A 15,749-nucleotide genomic window follows, 5' to 3' on the forward strand; every position below is an offset into this window, starting at 1 on the left:
TGGCCTTTGGCACAGGGGTCCCGGTCTCGATTCCCGGCAGGGTCGGGAATTTTATCCATAACTGGTTAATTCCCCTGGCACGGGAACTGGGTGTATGTGTCGTCTTCATCATCATTTCATCCTCATGACGACGCGCAGGTTGCCTACGGGAGTCAAATCAAAAGACCTGCACCTGGCGAGCCGAAGTCCTGGGACACATCCCGGCACTAAAAGCCATATGCCACTTCATTTTTCAATGGTTGTATGAAAATGAAAATGAGCCTTAAATATACAGTATTATACTGTAGGAGTGCGTAAATTCGCTTGCAAACAACATCCCTACAATACGGTATGGTAAGGTATATTTTCCTTTACACATTAGCACAAGAAAATGAACACAGCGGATATTATTCTGATGGACTGTATATAAATATAAAATGAACCTTAAATACATTATGCTGTAGGAGTGCGTTAATTATTTTGCAAGCAACATCCTCACAATACGTATAGTAAGGTCTATTTTCCTTTACACTTTAGCATAGGAAAACGAACAAAACGGAAATTATCCTGATGGACTGCATATAAAATGTGGCTGAGAGGCGTGACCAGTATTAAGGAATATAATGGGTAGGAAGAGCTCTGGGACATACGAGGTTTTAGAAATAAACCGTCGATATAAAGACGTTTTTATTCCAGATTTCCTGCCTGAGCTTTCTCTCTTGCTAGCTCAATTCTTTCACCTCCGATTCCATTTTCTTCACCTCATCACTCAAACTTGCTATTTCTTTGATTTTCTATACCCCTAACTCTGTTATATATTTACTCTTTCATGCACTCCTTTAATTCTCGTAATTCACTGGCTTTTTACCATGGAAGTTCTCTGGTCTGTTCTGCTTGGCAAACCTCCTTGTCAATTTCTCTTTTCTTTTCCATCTCCAAGGTTCATTTTGACACCTCCGATGACCAATATCACCACCACTATCGAAGCTGCCATCAGAATTGTGGTAAGTGCCGCCTGCTGGCCGGTACTGTATGCCATAGCATGCCTGACGACCCTCCCTCACCCGTGCCAACGAAATACCGTGTATTCGTCAACTATAGTCAGGAGGTACCTATTCCGAGTTGTTGATGGGAGAAGGTCTTTAAAATCAATAACGGAACGAAGTAATGGGTACACATGCTTTAGTACCTCTAGTTAGATTACTTCATCCAATATGCGCTGGAATTGTGGAACATCATCAGTGAAACCGAATGGAATAAGGCAAAACCGAAAGAGTGTTTCACAATCTTTGAAAGCTGTAAAATGACGATTTTCATACCTGAGTGCGATCTGATAGTAGGCTGACTTGAGATCAATAGTGTTAAATACCTTATACTGTGACACTTTGTGAATATGATCATAAATCCCTGGCAACGGATATGCATCTAGGAGGGTATATTTATTAATAATTTGAGAGTAGTCGATAACCATCCTCTTTTTGTGGTTACCTTTATTAATTTCAAAGACCTGTGCCCGCCAGGGAGATGCACTGTACTCAGTGATCCCATCAGGCAGCAACCTACGGATCTCGGTAGTAATAAGTTTTATATCGATGGCTTACTGTGAAAACCGAACTTCGAGATAAACTACAACGTGCACAGAATGCCTGTGTAAGATTTATATGTAATCTGAAATTTTCAGATCATGTTACCCAGTCTTACGTCGACCTCGGATGGCTACGCCTTGAAGACAGACGCAAGCTGCATACCCTGACTTCATTGCACCGAATCCTTACTTTACAATCCCCATCTTAACTGTATGAACGATTTCATAGCCTTTCTGAACACCATGATAAAAACAACAGAGCGCTGAGCTCGACATTGCTCGCTATTCCTAAGCATAAATCCTCAACCTACAACAATTCCTCCACTGGTGTGGCGAGCCGTGAATGCAACTTCCTTCCGCAGGAGGTCAGAGGGATATCAAACCACGGAAGATTTAAAAGTATGTGTTCAAAATATCTCTATGAAACGAGCTCGTAGTGCGACACTCTTCTTCTTCTTCTTCTTCGTCTTCTTCTTATTCTTCTTCTTCTTCTTCTTCTTCTTCTTTGTTTTCTTCTTTCTTCTCCTCCTCATGGTCCTTCTTCTTTGTTTTCTTCTCCTCGTGGTTCTTCTTCTTCTTATTATTATTAGACTATTATTATTATTATTATTATTATTATTATTATTATTATTATTATTATTATTATTATTATTATTATTCAATAGTGTTAGAAAGTACTCAGCTGTGGTTTCCGGCATAGTTATCCTTATCCCTATCCCCATTTTGCAATGTTTTTCACCCACAGTAAACACACGAAAACTGTAACATTCGTCAATGTGATATATTTCTGGAATTGGACAAATTAATTGTAAATATTAGTAGGTTTATCTATATTATTATTATTACTATTATTATTATTAAAATTGTAATTCGTTGTATGTTGTATGTTAATTTCTTCGCAGGAAGCAAAATGTTAATTTATACTGTGTATTATAATAGTTATTTTTATGTACAGCAGGATAGCATAGTACCATAGTAATTTGTTTCAGTCTCTTTTTTTTATTTATTCAGTATTTTATATATTTTTATGTTATTTATGTATTTCACTGGTTAAGTGTAAGACAGGGACACGTGTCCCTAATTTTGCCAGTTAAAATAAACCATATCTATCTATCTATCTATCTATCTATCTATCTATCTATCTATCTATCTATCTATCTATCTATCTATCTACTTCTAACACCTCGTATGTCCCAGAGCTTTTCTTACTCCTTATATTCTTTAAGACTGGTCACGCCTCCCAGACACATGTGGATATGCAGCTCATCAGAACAATTTTCATTGTGTTCTTTTTCCTATGGTTATGTGTAATGAATAGGAAGAGCATGGGGGCATACGAAGTTTTAGAAGTAAGCCATCGATATACGGATTATCCGACGACACCAAAAAAGATATGAAAGTTTGAAGATCAGCTGCAGGGAAGCAGATATTGAGATTCAGCGGGTGGGGAAAGTGAAAGTAAGACTCGTTTCAGCCATAATGTTGAAGAAGATTTTGGACAGTACACGCCACTTGAAAGATGAAAAAGTATGGATTAAACAGGGGGTGGAGAGAGAAGTCTTTATGAACCAGAAAACGCTCGGATTAGAAAAGGCTTGGCGCTCTGGACTCATCGCCTACACAAGAGGAAACCAATTAGTGGCTGGTGATGGGGAGTGGAGACGAAGGTAGTCGGTGGATCAGCTCAAGCAGATGGGCAGCGCAGCTAGCAGTTTGGTTGATGAAGAATTCAGAAGCACGGGCTGGCTGAGCTCAGCACGTGGGTCAGCTGGAAGCGTGAAGTACGATGAAGTGAGTTGGAGGGGCGGTACTGATAAACATGCTGACTCGGAGGCTGAAGGCAGGGAGAACAACCGTGGCGATCTTCAGCTAGAGGCGAGAACTAGAGTTGGGCAGTACGATTATTTTTCAAGAATCGATTCTAACGATTCATTCATACATTACGAATCGATTCTTACGATTCGTTCACGATTCGTTCACGATTCGTTCACGATTCTTTTCCTGTTCTTTCGCGACTCATTCAAGCCCGACGGAGAACGATTCCAAAGACCCATAGATGCGTGAAAGGTTTCTTCACTAGTCACTTCTCTGTGTACATACAAAATATCACCAGCAACATTAAAGTATACTGAATCTCTAATTGAAATTCACTTATTAAATTTTGTCAAGCAACGTAATTCGTAATACTGGATTTTACCAAACATTATAAATGAGTAAGATATGTAAAATAATTATAAACGAGTAGCTCGCGTATTTTCAAGTTTCTTGAGCTCACGGATAGTAAACAGGCCCAACTGGAGGATGGGATGGAAATCATCAGCACGTGTCATAATGTTACATCATCAAGGTATATTCCAGTACTGATGCCGTCATCGAGGAAATCGAAAATGATGTAAACATACATTCGTGCACTGTATTCGCCCCCGGTCCCCACGTGGATTGGAGAATGACCGGGATACTTCTGAGCGCATGGCAAGGGTCACGTGTTGATGTGTGGTTGTCTACCGTTCGAACTATCAATACCTCGCCTGATTGCAGCCAGACTGTTGCCGAATGCCACTGATGTCAACATACAGATGAAATGCCATGTTGACACGGATTACGAACCAAATTATATTCACTGTCCGCGATGAATAAACAACAGCGAATAACTTATCACATCTGGATATTTGACATCTCAGAAAATAAATAAATTATCGAAGGTTGGTTGATTTGAGGTTATGCCCAAAAGGTATATAAGTTACGTAATAAATAATTCACAGCAGCACATATAAGGAAAAATTCACACTTTTAATATTTCAAAGAATATTTAATTCACCGGGCGAGTTGGCCGTGCAGTTAGGGGCGCGCAGCTGTGAGCTTGCATCCGGGAGAAAGTGGGTTCGAACCACTGTCGATGTTTTTCATGGTTTCCCATTTTCACACCTGGGGCTGTACCTTAATTAAGGCCACGGCCGCTTCCTTCGTACTGCTAGGCCTTTCCTATCCCACCGTCATCATAAGACCTACCTGCGTCGGTGCGGCGTAAAACAAATTAAAAACAGAAAATTAAATTCTAGATGGGAAACTCTTTTTGAAAAGGCAATATTCTTCTTCATCTGTTTACCCTCCAGGGTCGGTTTTTCCATCGGATCCAGCGAGCGATCCCACCTCTACCGCCTCAAGGGCAGTGTCCTGGAGCTTCAGACTCAGGTTAGGGTGATACAACTGGGGAGAATGACAAGTACCTCGCCCAGACGCCCTCACCTGCTATGCTGAACAGAGTCCTTGGAGGGGGATGGGAAGATTGGAAGGGATAGACAAGGAAGAGGGAAGGAAGCGGCCGTGGCCTTAAGTTAGGTACCATCCCGGCATTTGCCTGGAGGAGAGGTGGGAAACCACGGAAAACTGCTTCCAGGAAGGCTGAGGTGGGAATCGAACCCACCTCTACTCAGATGACCTCCCGAGGCTAAGTGGATCCCGTTCCACCCCTCGTACCACATTTCAAATTTCGGGGCAGTGCCGGGAATCGAACCCGGGCCTCCGGAGGTGGCAGCTAATCACACTAACCACTACACCATACAGGCGGAGAAGCCAATATTCAAGAAAATGAAAAAATATACTTTACCTAATCTCCTCCCCTCTTTTCCACTGGTGCTTGTATCATTAGAATTAATGAGGAGACGATCGACAGTCATACTGCTCAGACCGACCGATCCCCAGGATGCCATCTCTCCCGCCACCACCACACTCACACGAGCTTCATTAATGTCCTGACTTCTACGAGTTTTATTATTACGCCGAACATATCTGTTTACCAGGCTCCACATCAAATCAACAGAGGTAAAGCTTCCATTGAGCCTTCGCGAACGAATGATGTCGTAGAGGTTAGAGATACAATACGGTGCGAACGGAAGATGTCATAGATGTTAGAGGTACAAAATGGCGGGTCAGGCATAAGGGCATGTGTCCCCGGAATTCTTCAGTTTGAATTACTTCTTTATATTAACGACAATTTTAGTGAAGCCACCGTGCTCGATTAAAGAAACAAGCTTTCTTCTTTACTGCAGCGTGCAATAAGAATAAAAAATCGCTTATCCAGAAAGCTGCCTCTGTGAGAATTTCCTGCGATGAGGTGCCAAGGGAATCGGAGGAGCAACAACATGTAAGGGACTCGGACGAAGATTTAATGTGGGGAGAGTTCGACTCCAGTGTTAAACATTTTACAAACCCCGTTACGCCGCTGGCTGCCACAATAAAAGAATATGATAAGTACATTGACAGACCATTCCTGGCAAGGAAGGCGGATCCCTTTAGGTGGTGGCAAGAAACAGATATTCAAGGCTGCGCCAGCTGATGTTAAGACGACTGCGTGTTGTCGGTAGTTCTCTTCCGTGTGAGCGTGATTTTTCCAGAGCTGGATATACTTTAACTGAGTTGAGACGCCGCATTGCGTCCACAAAAATTATCGAAGATAGTGTTCCTCAATCATAATTTATAAACTCAAGTGAAATTCCAAGCATGTATTTTGCATCATGTGTCTACTAAATCCTCCAACATAAGGTACGAGTACCACTCATTGTTTTCATACATCATTGTTTCGATTATAGCAGGGCCTCTCAAACGCCCAAAATCTCACGCGTGCAGATAGAGGCGCAAGAGCTCCGTGCACTGTGCATCGCTGCCGCTCGGCATGGCTCGGATCAACGCTTCGTCTCTGGGCTACTCGGCTAAGCTCGGCTCAACTCGCCTCTGCTCGGCTCAAGTCAGCCTGGATTTGGAGTGCTACGGCGCAAGTGGGGCAGAGGGAGACAGGCGGAGCGAGCGAGACAGGCGTGAGTAAAGAGAGAGTAAGCGCTATTGCTCCAAATCGTGGAGTGGGGGGTCTGCACTCTGTTCGACCAAGCCAAGTCGTCTCTTGCACCGTGCACAGTGCATGCACCACGCGCATGCACCCTGAGAGGCCCTGGATTATAGTGTTATCCCCTTCTCCCTGTTTTCTGCTGTACCCTCTAATAGGCGATTCGTCCATCTCAGTCAAGCATTATTTTGCAGTTACATAAATGTTCTTCCTTTTCTAATGCAGTACTATGTAGCCGTACAAAATATTAGGAAATTGAACTTATTACCATCTGTATAATTAATGCTCGTGATTAAGTCATCTGGAACGATGACGAATAATCGACTATGAAGTAGTCGCTGTCCAACAACCCGGAATTCAAATCTGCTTGACAGCATTCATTACCTTCGGCTGCGAAAGTCTACGAAGCGAACATATCAAATTTATGTTTCAGCTCTGTCATGGATACTGTAGGTGACCTGTACTGTAGGCCGGAAATACCTTTCTTAAAACAGCATGAAGGCGAGGTCATAGGTGTTATACAAGTATGTCCTCACCATTACCCTCATCCCTTACACGCAGACTTCGGGACGGATCGGTAATGGTCGCTGCCAACTGCGTGCGGCGTTGGCTACAACCACAGACGACTCAAAATTCAACGATTCACAACAAATCATTTGAAGGACGATTCATTCTTACTCGCGAGACTCCAAATTCCACGATTCGTTTGAACGACTAATCATTCATGCCGCGAATCGATTCACACGATTCTTTATTTTGAATCGTTCACATGAACGTTTCGTTCACGAATCGATCCAACTCTAGCGAGTACTGATGCTATGAGGAATGACTCAACTCCCAGACTCAGGCGCTTGAGATTGAAGGACTTCTGGCAGAAGAAAAGTTATTCGAATGAGGAAGTTTGTGATAGGAAAAGTGTTAGCGCATTAGTGAGAGCTCTGCTGAACTGGGAGTAACTAGGATTACGACGAGTCAGACGGGCAGTCCGAGTGAAAGGAGAAAGAATAACTAGAGATGACAATGGGGTGTATCAATATGGAGGTTTTTTGAATAAATTAGGGAACGAATCTTTTAAAGAGTTGATGGGAAGCTTGCATGCCCTTGTGCGTGTAGAGAACTGGATTGCATTGGGAAGTAAGAGACAATTAGTAGAGTGATTAAGGATGCCACGTGAGCGTGTAAGACACACGTACGGTCAACTTAGGAGAGTTTGACAAAGGTTGCATTGTTGGCATGCGAGAGTGTAGTCCGTCCTTCCGGAAACTTGCGCAGTCAATGGAGTAGAGTGTTTCTCTTGTGCAAGAGAAGACAGAGAATTATTTGAAGGACATAACACACAGAGATTCCCGACCCTGACATATGTGAGAAAAATCGACAACTTCTCTCAAGTGAGTGACTGTCTGTTCTGCTTCATGTATTGCGTTAGTGTCCGGGTCCATGTCTAAATGGTTAGCGTGCTGGCCTTTGGTCACAGGGGTCCCGGGTTCGATTTCCGGCAGGGTCGGGAATTTTCACCATAATTGGTTAATTCCCCTGGCACGGGGATCGGGTGTGTGTGTCGTCTTCATAATAAGTTAATACTCATCACGGCGTGCAGGTCGCCTACGGCAGTCAAATCAAAAGACCTGCACCTGGCGAACCGAAGTCCTCGGACACATCCCGGCACTAAAAACCATACGCCATTTCATGATTGTGTTAGTGCAGCATCGGTGCAGTTCAAGTATTTTACAATAATAATAATAATAATAATAATAATAATAATAATAATAATAATAATAATAATAATAATAATAATAATAATACCAGTCCAATTTATTCTATCCGGCTCCTTGTCAGAATAGTTAGCGTCACAGCCTTCAGTTCAGGGAGACCCAGGTTCGCCTCTTCATACACCATATTACCAATCACCACAAAAACATGCAATAGTGAACCCTCTATGTAGGGTTAGCATCAGGAAGGGCATCCGGCTATAGAATTGGATCAAGTTCAAATGTGGTGCTGCAGTCGCTTAAGTGCGGCCAGTATCCAGTATTCGGGAGATAGTAGGTTCGAACCCCACTATCGGCAGCCCTGAAAAGTGGTTTTCCGTGGTTTCCCATTTTCACACCAGGCAAATGCTGGAGCTGTACCTTAATTAAGGCTACGGCTGCTTCCTTCCCACTCCTAGCCGTTCCCTGTCCTATCGTCGCCATAAGACCTATCTGTGTCGGTGCAACGTAAAGCAACTAGCAAAAAACATCCCTGACCTGGCCGGGAATCGAACCCGGGGCCTCCGGGTAGAGGGAGGAACGCTACCCCTACAACACGGGGCCGGCGTTATATCGTATAAGTCCTATAATTATCTCAAAAATGAGACACTACTAAACAAACACAGCGAATGTAATACTCCAAAACCCACTCCGTGGAAGCCTTGAAGACTCCCTGGAGACTTACACGATCCGTAACGTCAGCACTACGTGGAATGCAGTGGTTAGCTCTCTGCTCGGCCACCTTTGCCACCATGAATTAAACTGCCATACATTTATGGTGTAAACTAAGGGAAAGTCAGGACCTCTCCAGAGGTAGAAACATCCTTTCTAAAATTTTTCGACTTGCTAGTGTGGAAACAAACTTACGTCCTTCCGGGTAAACCGAGCACGCCTTTACCGCCTAGGCTAGGCAGCCTTTAATTTCATACTCCTGTATTCAATAGAACATATTTCTCCGTTTCATGGGAATAGAACTTTAAGGAGTAGAAGTGTGTTCTGAACAGAACTATAGGTAATAATAATAATAATAATAATAATAATAATAATAATAATAATAATAATAATAATAATAACTTACGTATTTAAACGGATAGCTCTTTGACTGAATGGACATTGAACTAGCCTTCGGTTCACAGGACCCTATGTTCGACTCCTGGTCGAACCAGGAATTTGCGTACAGTTAGTTTCTCTGGCTCGAGGGCTGGTTGTTTGTGATCATCTCAATACAATTCTCTTCATCTACATGCAACACAACACACTACCAACCACACGCAATAGTCCAAAGCGTAGAAATCGCACCCAGGAATTACGGGCGTAAGTGTGAAATGTTATCCATTCGGCTACTCGACACTGTGTGCAACAGTAATACCTCTATCAAAAGTTTCTAATTGAGCAACATATACAGCAGCATGTTATAGACTTATGCCTGCGTTCAAAATGAAACACCTAGGAAGTAATTCCAAGACATTTCGACAACCGTAAACCTTATTTTAAATTATAAAATCTTAAAATTTACAAGTGGTACCTTATAATCACATGTTGTCTTTATTTTTAAAACCTCTAATAAATTAAATTTCTATCTGTTCTTGTGTAACACACGTCAGATTAGTCTCTACTTTTACTTCGTGTACTCATCGGAAGAGAACCTGATAATCAGAGAACATTTACTAAACATACAAATAAACATCTAAGTTAATAACAAAACAATAAAACGAATAGTTAAGAAATAAACAGATATATGAGAAATACTTCATCTCCTGCCTGCTGTCATTTCTTGATGGATACAGTACTTTTGCATCCATCTCTTGGCACAGGCTAGAGTAAAGTGTAGCTTCCACCGAAGTCCCAGTCAACATCCATGGCTGTGACAATATGGAAGTAGCTGGGGTATGGGTAGTGCTGAGTAATGACATTCAGAGCATGACTAGTGCATCTGAGTGTTATGAAAGGTGCTGCTCATAGGGTCAGTCGTACTGCAATAGTACTTTCTGACCCAGTGAGGAAAGCAATGGCAAACTACCTCACTCCTCATCTTGCCTAGTACGCCTCATTTTGGTGCTGCCATTGGTTTCTGGGGTTTCCTTATAACCGCATAAACTTTGGTGGTGCTATTTGAGGATCCAACCAGCCTCTGGGCTGATGACCTAACAGAGTTCATCTCAGTTCGAGAAGCCTTTCCCAATCCCCATCAAGACAGCACACAATTAAAGACGTTATAACGTAACATTCATACTTACAAAAATAAAGGTGTTTATGAGCATGCTGTCTTTAGTCCATAAAATGTCGCAATAACAATATAACTGGAGCTGTAATGTTTTAACTGGAAACGTTACACATATTATTATTATTATTATTATTATTATTATTATTATTATTATTATTATTATTATTATTATTATTATTCCATCGCATGTTCCACACCTCGGTGGGGTCACGTATACAAACAGCCTTGTTTTACGGCTGGATGACCTTCCTGACGCCATCCCTAAGCTGGGAACTTGTAACATTCCGTATAAATGAATAATGTCCGTTTACAAGGCAAGAACGCGGTTTTCCGTTGGTCAGTGTTTTGAATTAATACGCCATCAACGGTCACTTCCTCCTGGATTTGTTATATTGACTCCAGGAATGATACAACATTTCAGCTCTCAGTACACTTCACTAAATTTGAAGTCCGAAAACATGCTGTTGTATATACAACATGAAGCCAGTCTATCGCACAGAATATTCAGTTAGGTAACTTATGTTTTCATATCTCAGTAATTGCAAATGTTACTGTAATTACCCGAATTTTTAAACCATATTTGAATATTAATTTCTTCCAGTTAAATGAGTTTTGCCCTATAAATATTACAATTAACTGAACATTTAAATGATTATCTTCCCGAGATAATTTAAAGACGTATATCAATAACATACTCTAGAATCTCTGAGACATTCCATTAGAAAAGTAATATTTTGCTCAATTGTTACTTTTCATAACAATTTTTATTTTTGCACAACTGATTATTTAAAAAAAATATGAATTACTTGTGTCAAAGAAATGAGCCTCGGCCTTTTTACTTACAGAAATACGTGATACCTTATAATCACAGATACATGTATTTTTAAAAACTCTGTTCATATATAACTCACGTCAGATTGCTCACTACTTTCATCTTGTGTATTGATCGTAGAAGAATTTGACAGTCAGAGAATCCAAAATTTCATGCAAATATTTTCATTAGTTTTTGAATTATGATGAAAACCAAGAGTAAAATGTAAGATACAGAAAATAAGTAACAAACGTATGGCAGAGTGGGACGTAGCTAATGACACGCATGATCATTTACAAACACATCTTTCGAACCAGCGGAGATAGTTAATCTTTTCACAAGATTAACGAAAAATATATTATATACAGTAGAAGAAGAAAATGAATTAAAAAAATGATTGATTTTTACCCGTGAAGGTGCAACTCCTCCTTAAGAGGCAGGGGCATCATTGATTATCAGTCCTCTGTGAATCGAGCACATATGTTATACGCATGTATTAGGATACAGTTGAATAATTTTTTTATCTCATCAATGCCTTATAATTTATTTACAACTAAAGTATAGTGCAGTCCTATTGATAGTTCTCTATTTGACCACGAAAATGCAATGCTTAAGGTATTGTATCAATATGTATAACTTGACTCTCCTTCAAATTCCTAGTAAACTATTTAAAAATGAAATAATATTATTATTTTATAAGATTTTTTCACAGAAAGCTGTCGCATTACCATGGTCATCTAATTTTTAAGTTTACCACTTTTTATGAGCAAGAACACTTTGTCACAGATTGTCATTCCTCTAGCTTGTTCGGTGGAGCCATGAGCATAGTTATTCCACCATAACGAAGTTTTCTGTAACTCTTGTATCAGTCTGCGAGCAAGTATTAACATTGAGCCCTCCTTAGTTCTAATTTGGATTTCTGTTGCAATGTAGTATGAGAGTCGAATTTAATACAAAACTATTGACGTAAGTATCGGTATTACCTTTTATGCTGCAGTCCTTCTCCGATGGCAATAATACACTTATATTAATACTAAGAATAAGCTGCTGATCCCTAAACCTCCACTTCGTTTATCGAACTGCGTCAGTACTGTGTGTATCACTGTATAACTCCAGGAATTCACAGTGGCCAAGAGACCAACCGCGATAACCTCATTCTGATCTATCACATGATCCAGAGATGTCATTTATTGAAGCGTAAACACTGAACAGTTGTCTGCAGCTGGCTTTAAAAAATACAAGGAGCGGCTCACTGGCCTTTCTGATCCCTTGATTAACATTTCACTGTAGAATACCGATAGCTTACTTCGAAAACCTCGTATGTCCCAGAGCTCTTCCTACCCGATATATTCCTTAAGACTAATCACGCCTCCCAGCCATACATTGATATGCAGTCCATCAGAATAATTTCCGTTGCGTTCATTTTCCTGTGCTAAGGTGAAAAGGAAAATAGACCTTACCATATCGTATTGCAGAGATGTTGCTTGCAAGCGAATTTACGCATTCCTGCAGAATAATGTATTTAAGATTCATTTTCCTTTACAGATATCCATAGGAAAATGAACACAACGAAGATTGTTCTCATGGGGTGCATATCCACATGTGTCTGGGAGGCGTGACCAGACTTAAGAAATATAATGGAGAGGAGGAGCATTGGGGCATATCGATAGCCTAGATTGAATACCTCGCATCTCAAAAATTTCTTCCTATCCATTATTTCCCTTAAGACTGGTCACGCCTCCCAGCCCCACATGAATATGCAGTCCATCAGAACAATGTTCATTGGGTTTATTTTCCTACGGCAATGCGTAAAGGAAAATGAACCTTATAAAATTATACTGTAGGAGTCAGTAAATACGTCACGCAGACATACTTTCCTATAGTACGGTACGATAAGGTACATTTTCCTTCACACGTCGACATAGGAATAAAGAACACAACGAACATTGTTCTGATGGACTGCGTATTCATGTGTGGCTGGGAGGCGTAACCAGTCTTAAGGGAAGTAATGGATAGGAAGAACTTTGTGAGATACGAGGTTTTCATTCTAGGCCTGCGATATGAGGTTTTAGAAGTAAGCCATCAATATACAACATTCAATAAACTATTCCATCCGGTATAATAATGACGTGTAGTCTCCGAAGAGGCCTGGTGCAGGTCTTTCGAGCTGACGCCGTACAGGCGACCTGCGCGTCTGTGAGGATGGGACCCTACATGTGATGAAATCTCATGATGAAGTCGGCACACACACACAGCCAGCCCCCGAGTCACTGGAATTAACCAATTAAGGTTACAATCCCCGACCCGCCCGAAATCGAACCCGGAACTCTCTGGACCAAAGGCTAACCATTTAGCCATGGAGCCGGACATTCCGTCCGGTTAAAGAACAGTGGTCTTGTTTATCAAATATAGCTCTGAAGGTATGTTTTCCATCGGAATTTCCACAACATACTTTATTTTAATATATGTCGACTGCGTTTACGCATTGTTTTCCAGATCATCCCTCAAACTCAGAAGGTATCTTCAGGTCGAATTTCCTGATTGAAGATAGAGATTAGATTACCTATACAGTGTTTTAAAGAAGGGGTAGAACATCTGACTCATATCCGGATTTGATTCCAGGATTTTAATTCAGTTATTAAAATAACAACAGTCCATATTAGCACACATTAAAATATCGTCGTTGCCGGGACAAAACCTCCTATGTATAATATTTTTGGAGATATACTGACCCGCAGTACATACATTATGAAGAGCGAGTATGCCTTGACAATATGCACACAGTATTACACCTTAGGTGAGAGAACCTTACCGGCCAAAGTTCTAAGATAAAATATTTCACATAGGAGGTTTTGTCCCAGCAACGACGATATTTTAATTCAGAACCGGTTTAGTTCTATCGTCGGTGAGTATAAAAAATAAGCACAATTGTCGTCTACATTTTAAGAACCAAGACGACACAATTATGTGGATTTTAATATTTTAATTTTGTGATACTCGCTGATGATGGAACTAAGTTTCCGAAAACCGGTTCTAGATAATAATAATTTCGTGTGGCTATTTCTAGCCGAGTGCAGCCCTTGTAAGGCAGACCCTCCGATGAGGGTGGACGGCATCTGCCATTTGTAGGACATTGCGTGTTATTGTGGTGAAGGATAGTGTTATGTGTGGTGTGTGAGTTGCAGGGATGTTGGAGACAGCACGAACACGCAGCCCCCGGGCCATTGGAATTAACCAATGAGGGTTAAAATCCCCGACCCGGCCGGGAATCGAACCCGGGACCCTCTGAACCGAAGGTCAGTACGCTGACCATTCAGGAAACGAGTCGGACAAAACCGGTTCTGATTAATGTATTTTAATGTGTGCTGATATAGACTGTTGTTCATTTTAAGAATTAATTGTATCAATCCATCAGCACTGTTTACAATGGCTTTTTAAAATGATTTTAATTCAGGGCAAGAACGGGATGCTCTCAGCCTTGTGAATAGGAATAAGGAGCTGGATTGAGTGGCTAAGACAGTTAGAGCGCTGGCCTTCTAAGTCTAAGTTAGCAAGTTCGATCCTGGGTTAGTCCGGTGGTACTTGGAGCGTAGAAGACGTCCCGTGATATTACGCGATGTACCATTCTACCATTTGACCAAAATGAATCAGAGAAGAGTCGATGAAAACAACAATTTGAAATGATCCTCGACAGTTCCCAAGGGCAGGAACTGACCCATGAACCTCTCGTACAACATAAGCTTCTCCTCCAGGCAAACGCTCTGGCAACTGAGCTACGCCTGTGAGATGGTACAGGTAGAGTACATCATTGCACGTCGCAAGGAACCTATCCGAATTTTTTTTCTTTTTTGCTAGTTGCTTTACGTCGCACTGACACAGGTAGGTCTTACGGCGACGATGGGACAGGAAAGAGTTAGGAGTGGGAAGAAAGCGGCCGTGGCCTCAATTAAGGTACAGCCCCAGCATTTGCCTGGTGTGAAGGTGGGAAACCACGAAAAAACATCTTCAGGGCTGCCGATAGTGGGGTTCGAACCTACTATCTCCCGAATACTGCATACTGGCCGCACTTAAGCGACTGCAACTATCGAGCTCGGTCCTCTCCGAATTGTAGGTCCATATACTTATGGGTAACATCGTTTTCTGCGTCCGGGACAAGGCCCATTCAGCCAGTGAATTATGTAAGGGATTTATTTATTTTATATATGTTGGGATGCAGGAGAGCTTCTCTTCATAAGGCTCTTTAATGTATTTCATTGGCTCACATCAGTAGGCCATGGGAGAAAAGAGGGTCGGAGTAGAATATTTGTTGTATGGTAAGATCAAGAGAACGTCAAAAGCAGCTGATACTCGCGCTCGCCAGTGGCCGGGGAAACATTTGCAACGGGCGGGAGTCACACTCCCGAATGCTAGTCGTAGCAAATACAGTAGAGACAATACGTGACACTTCCGGATTTAGCTTGTTAAAAATGGGAGACTAGTCGCAAGTGACGCTCCTAGTGGCTTGACCTGAAAATTCGAGCTAAATTCAAATATCAATGGAAATGTATTTACGGAAATGGATA

General features: G+C 41.5%; 1 long non-coding RNA gene across 1 annotated transcript in view; it reads right to left on the minus strand.

Moving 5' to 3' along the window:
• LOC136862888 (uncharacterized) overlaps nucleotides 1-12,320 on the minus strand; it is a 48,393-nt gene extending 36,073 nt beyond the window's left edge. The window contains exon 1 of the long non-coding RNA XR_010859087.2: nucleotides 12,171-12,320. This is a non-coding gene — a long non-coding RNA (uncharacterized lncRNA). The remainder of the gene's footprint in view (nucleotides 1-12,170) is intronic.
• Between the last annotated feature and the right edge of the window lie 3,429 nt (nucleotides 12,321-15,749).

The sequence above is a fragment of the Anabrus simplex genome, chromosome 2 (genome assembly GCF_040414725.1).
Source record: "Anabrus simplex isolate iqAnaSimp1 chromosome 2, ASM4041472v1, whole genome shotgun sequence".
Lineage (NCBI taxonomy): Eukaryota > Metazoa > Arthropoda > Insecta > Orthoptera > Tettigoniidae > Anabrus > Anabrus simplex.